The sequence below is a fragment of the Heterodontus francisci genome, unplaced genomic scaffold (genome assembly GCF_036365525.1).
Source record: "Heterodontus francisci isolate sHetFra1 unplaced genomic scaffold, sHetFra1.hap1 HAP1_SCAFFOLD_419, whole genome shotgun sequence".
NCBI classification, from domain to species: domain Eukaryota; kingdom Metazoa; phylum Chordata; class Chondrichthyes; order Heterodontiformes; family Heterodontidae; genus Heterodontus; species Heterodontus francisci.
Genome location: NW_027140453.1, coordinates 494,407 through 500,636, shown reverse-complemented (window position 1 = coordinate 500,636; position 6,230 = coordinate 494,407). Strand labels below are relative to the sequence as shown.

General features: G+C 44.4%; 1 long non-coding RNA gene across 1 annotated transcript; it reads left to right on the top strand.

Moving 5' to 3' along the window:
- Positions 1–474: 474 nt before the first annotated feature.
- LOC137359851 (uncharacterized) lies at positions 475–3,795 on the top strand. The gene is made up of 3 exons (XR_010971578.1): positions 475–826; positions 992–1,101; positions 3,357–3,795. It is a non-coding gene; the product is annotated as an uncharacterized lncRNA (long non-coding RNA).
- The last annotated feature ends 2,435 nt before the right edge of the window (positions 3,796–6,230 follow it).

The window sequence follows — 6,230 nt, the reverse complement described above, 5'->3', positions numbered from 1 at the left end:
AGACAGAGAGAGAGACACGTACAGAGAGAGACACATGGTCAAAGAGAGAGAGACTGAGAGAGAGACAGAGAGAGAGAGAGAGAGACAGGAAAGGAAAGAGAGAGACATAGGGAGAGAAAGGCAGGGAGACAGTGGGAAAGACAGAGACAGTGAGAGATAGAGAGAGACAGAAAGATACACAGAGAGACAGAGAAACAGAGACAGAGAGAAAAGGAGAGAAATAGCGAGAGAGAGAGAGAGAGACAGAAAGACAGAGACAGAGAGAAAAGGAGAAAAATAGAGAGAGACAGAGACGGAGACAGAGAGAAAGAGAGACACTGACAGAGAGAAAGAGAGAAAGACAGACAGAGAAAGAGACACACACAGACAGACACAGAGACAGAGAGAGAGACAGAGAGAGAGAGAGACAGGAAGAGAAATAGAGCCAGAGAGAGTGACGGAGATAGAGCGTGACATGCAGAGAGGCATGGAAACAAATACAGAGAGAAAAGGAGAACGAGAGAGAAAGAGTCAGAAAGACAGAGAAAGACAGACAGAGAAAGTGAGAGATACACATACAGAGAGAAAGAGAGAAAGACAGAGACAGAGGGAGCCAGAGAGACACAGAGAGAGAGAGAGAGACAGAGAGAGAGAGACAGAGAGAGAGAGAGAGAGAGGGAGAGAGAGAGAGACAGAGACAGAAACCTGGATGCAATGCACCAATCTCTGTGCAGAGAATTTTCCCCCGATTTATGTTCTTGCTGTGATATGAAAACTGCGATTTATGCACAACTAATTGAAGTTTTTTCCTCTTTTTGATTTCTTCCAGGCCTCTGTGAAGGGAATGGTGAGAACATTCAATATTTTATCAGTTTGCTATGATCTGTCTTTGTCTCTCTCTCTCTCACACTCTCGCTCTCTCACGCACATACACACACACTTACGGAATGTACATAATGATTAAGTTGGATTTTAGGGCCAGTGACTATGGTCTTTCTTGTTTGTCTTTCAGTGGAGCGGATACAGAGGCAACAGATTGTGGCAAGAGCTACTTACACTTTACTCATCTCCAAGAGCTTCCTGTATATGGCAAAGATCACCATCGTGCAGCTCAAGGGGAAGGTATGAGAATTACTAGGACATTTTGCTGAAGTGTAAAACGAACCCCATTCTCTATTCTGTAAACTTCAATCCTCTCCAGGTTTTCAGGCATCAGTGATGCACATTCCCCGCACTGCCTGTGCGGAGTTTGCAAGTTTTCCCTGTGTCTGCGTGGGTTTTCGCCGGGTGCTCCGGTTTCCTCCCACATCCAAAGACTTGCAGGTGATAGCTAAAATGGCCGTTGTAAATTGCTCCTCATGTAGGGAGGTGATCGGGAATATGGGATTACTGGAGGGTTATTATAAGTGGGTGGTTGTTGGTCGGCACAGACTCGGTGGGCCGAAGGGACTGTTTTGGTGCTGTATCTCTAAATAAATAAAAAAGTAAATAAATAGGGTGAATCACTGAACCCAGTCCATGTCATTGTGCATGTGGTTCGACAGTGAAACCAGACTGTCTATTAGCACCACAGTGTCGACTGAAATCCATCTAGATCCTGCACCAAGGGGTCCTGAATCTCCCCCACCCTCTCACATGAGGACAGAGTGAACGATAGAGAAGGAGAAAGAGAGAGACGTACCTATCGAGTAATAGAGACAATGTGATGGGGGGGGGGGGGGGGAGGGACAGAGAGCGAGAAAGAAAAAGACAGAGAGAGAGAGATTGACAGAAAGAGAGACAAAGAGATAGAATGACAGAACCAGTGAGGGAAATGCTGAGAGAGTTGGAGAGAGTAAGAGAAAGGGATAGCTAGAGATAAATTGTGTGTGTGTGTGTGTGTGAGAGAGTGAGAGATAGAGAGAGAGAGAAATAGATAAATATAGAGAGTGACAGATATAGAGAGAGTCTGGGGAGATAAAATGAGAGAGAAAGGCATATCGACAGAAACAAAGAGAATTTGAGATACGAGGGATAAACAGAGAGTGAGAGAGTGTGTCTGTATTACATACATAAAGAGAGAAAGAGTTTGGGGTAATGAAAGAGAGACAGAGTGAGAAAGGAAGTGTCACTGAAAGTGGCAACGCAGGTGGAAAAGATAGTCAAGAAGGCATACGACATGCTTGCCTTCATCGGTCGGGGCATAGAGTATAAAAATTGGCAAGTCATGCTGCAGCTGTACAGAACCTTAGTTAGGCCACACTTAGATTATTGCTTGCAATTCTGGTCGCCACACTACCAGAAGGACGTGGAGGCTTTGGAGAGGGTACAGAGGAGGTTTACTAGGATGTTGCCTGATCTGGAGGGCATTAGCTATGAGGAGAGGTTGGATAAACTCGGATTGTTTTCACTGGAACGACGGAGGTGGAGGGGCGACATGATAGAGGTTTACAAAGTTACAAGTGGCATGGACAGAGTGGATAGTCAGAAGCTTTTTCCCAGTGTGGAAGAGTCAGTTACTAGGGGGACATAGGTTTAAGGTGAGAGGGGCAAAGTTTAGAGGGGATGTGCGAGGCAAGTTCTTTACGCAGAGGGTGGTGAGTGCCTGGAACTTGCTGTCAGGGGAGGTCGTGGAAGCAGGTACGATAGCGACGTTTAAGAGGCATCTTGACAAATATATGAATAGGAAGGGAATAGAGGGATATGGTCCCCGGAAGTGCAGAACGTTTTCATTTAGGCAGGCATCAAGATCGACGCAGGCTTGGAGGGCCGAATGGCCTGTTCCAGTGCTGTACTGTTCTTTGTTCTTTGAAGATTGAGGCACATAGAGAGAGGAAGAGAGAGAGAGAGAGGAGCGTTTAAGGGAGAGACAGACAGACACAGAGACAGAGAGAGAGGGAGACAGGAAGAGACAGAGGGAGAACCTAAGAGAGAGAAATAGACAGAGAGAACATACGGGAGAGACAGTGAGAGTGGGAGGGACAGGAAGGGAGAGAGAGAGAGAGAGGAGAGGACAAGGGAGAGACAGAGTGACACAGAGACACAGACAGAGAGAGAAACACATAGACAAAAAGAGAGAAAGAGAGAGACAGAGAGAGAAAGAGAGAGAGAGAGAAGCGTTTAAGGGAGACAGAGAGAGAGCCCTACTCCCCTACTCTTTCCTCATCACCTTGCAAAATTTACCCTTTCATGTCTTAATCCAATTGTCCGCTTTTTCAGGCACTGATTTCCAGATGACAACAACGCTCTGAGTTTTAAAAAGAACTCATCCTTCCCTCTGGATCTTGTTAAATGCCATGAAATGTGTTTCCACTGACTCGAAATCCTTCCCAGGGCATTGTAGAAGAAATATTCCATGACTGACTCAATCTTTTTCCTTCCTTTTTTTCCCCTTCCAGATATCGGGAAAGTTGACAAAAAATTTCGATTAACTAAGCCGGGGCCAAAAACTCTGCAACACGGCACTCGTCACAACATATCCTGCAGAAATATGGGAAAGGAGGAGGAGGCTATTGGGTCATATCCCTATCATTGATATGTTGTCATTTTCTATTGGTTAGTAACAGTTTGGCAACTGGCAAAACCCATTAGGTCTTTCAGAGGAATTGGATTACAACATAATTAAAATTTATGTCTCAATTTCTATTCAATTCATTTAACCACTTGTCAGCTGGTTAGCTGAACTGGGTAAGCTACTTTAACTAGTTGAGATGTCTCCTGTCCATCTTTGACCCGTTTGCACACTGAGCTTTATTTCTTTAAGTTGAGCTTCTTCATGATGCACCCTTCTCTCTCTTGTGACATCAAGCAGGCTAATAAAAAGATCTGTGGAAATGATACGCTGTGGTTTTAACTCTGCTTTTCGCACCTTTACACAACATTTCACCAGGCATTGCAATTCGCCAGCTCGCAGGAGAAAATACAAAACAGATACTGAGCTGAAAACAACATGAGAAACACACAGCAGGAACAGAGTCGAAAGGGGCTCCTGAGGATGGGAGGAAATAACACGGCGGGCACATCAGCATTTTGCAGGAGTTTAGGATGGAGGGTTAATAGGGAGTGTTAATAAGGGATGCTGGGTGGGTGCCCAGCACAGCTTTTTGTATGACCAACTGGCTTGCCCAGTCATTTCAGAGTCAGCCACATTGTTGCAGGAATGGAGTCACCTTTTAGGCCAGGCCGGTTAAAGATGACAGATTTCCTTCTCTCAGTGAGAGATGGGTTTTTCAGGAAATCCAGTAGTTTTATGCTGACTATGACTGAGACCAGCTTTTTATCATTTTTTAAGTTCGTTCATAGGATGTGGGCGTCGCTGGCCAGGCAAGCATTTATTGCCCATCTCTAATTGCCCTTGAGAAGGTGGTGGTGAGCTGCCTTCTTGAACCACTGCAGTCCACGTGGGGTAGTTACATCCACAGTGCTGTTAGGAAGGGAGTTCCAGGATTTTGACCCTGCGACAGTGAAGGAACGGCGATATAGTTCCAAGTCAGGATGGTGTGTGACTTGGAGGGGAGCTTGCAGGTGGTGGTGTTCCGATGCATCTGCTGCCCTTGTCATTCTAGTTGGTAGAGGTCGCGAGTTTGGAAGGTGCTGTCTGAGGAGTCTTTGTGCATTGCTACAGTGCATCTTGTAGATGGTACACACTGCTGCCACTGTGTGTCGGTGGTGGAGGGAGTGAATGTTTATCTAACTAAGTGAACTTACATTATCCACCTTGCTGGGATTCGAATTCACGTCACCAAGTTATTAGCCCAGGCCTTTAGATTACTAGCCCAGTAACGTAACACTTTGCTACCTTACACTTGAACCTTCTTTTGAGCCTCAGCCCTAGGAGTGGAAAATGCAAATGTGGGCGTGTTTCTACGTGTGATTCACTCACTGTTAAATCCACACACCAGCCTGTTTTTCTTTCTTAAGCTGTTTAAACGTTTGCAGCTGCACTCTGATAACCGCACATCCTGACTGCGTGTTTCCTGTCTCTGTGTCTCTCTGTATAATTCGATTCTGCTGCTGTGTTGTTCTGACAAAGTCTTTCCACAAAAACACATGGAAAGAAAGCAGTACAGTGGAATTTGCAGGTAGTTAGGGCGACGAATTGAATTAACAGGGGAGATAGGAGGAGTTGCACTAGCTGGGTTGATCTTGCAGAGAGCTGGAATTGACTCGATGGGTCAAATGGCCTCCTTCTGTACTGTAACCCATCTCTGATTCTTTGATAGATTCCCTGTAGTCGGAGAATCTGAAAATATATTTGATCAGTCAATCAAGTGTGAAGGAAATGCAACACCCAACATGTTTACATTGCTGACTCTTTATTCCCTCAGGTATAGAAGATTAAACGGTGATCTGACTGAGGTGTTTAAAATGATTGAATGTGTTGATAGGCTAGATAGAGATAAACTGCTTTCTCTTGTTGGGGGCGGGGCACGGGGGCAGAACAAGGTGGTCTAAACCCAAACATCGAGCCAGGCTGTTCAGGAGTGATGTCAGGAAGCATTTCTTCACACAAAAGGGCGGGGGAATCTGTTTCCTGTGTGCAGATTAGTGTTTGTAAGGTCAATACAATTTTGCACGAACGGTGTGGTAGTGATTCCTTTGGAAGAACAACACTTTATCTTTAAGACAAGCAGTTAAACTATAAATGCATGTGCCAGAGTAGCATTTACCCCCACATCACGGTATTGTTTTTCATTACACCTCTGTTCATTATCAGAATGTCTATTGCACCATCTCTCTTTCTCTCTCTCTCTGTATCTACCTGTTTCTACCTCTGTTTCTCTGAATCTATCTGTCTGTCTGTCTGTCTATCTGTCTGTCTGTCTATCTATCTGTCTATCTGTCTATCTACCTACCTATCTGTCTGTCTTTGCCTATCTAATTATCTGTCTGTCGACCGATTTCACTCTCTATATAGAATCTCTATCCATCAATATTTATCTACAAATCTATCTGTTGTTCCCTCCGTCCATCTCTTTCTCAATGACATCTATAGAACTCCCAATTCATTTCTTTCACACTCTCTATCTATTTATTTATCTATCTGCTGAGCCATCGCTCTATCGATCTATCTGTCTATCTCTCTATCAATCTGTCTATCTATTTCTCTACCTATTGCTCTCTCCATCCATCAATTCCTTTCTTTATATCCAACTATCTCCCCATCCATTTATTCCAACAGTTCATCTATCTATTTGTTGATAACTTTATTTAACTAACTATATACCCATCACTCTGTCTAGCTATTGTTCTCCCTATCCATCTATTTCTTT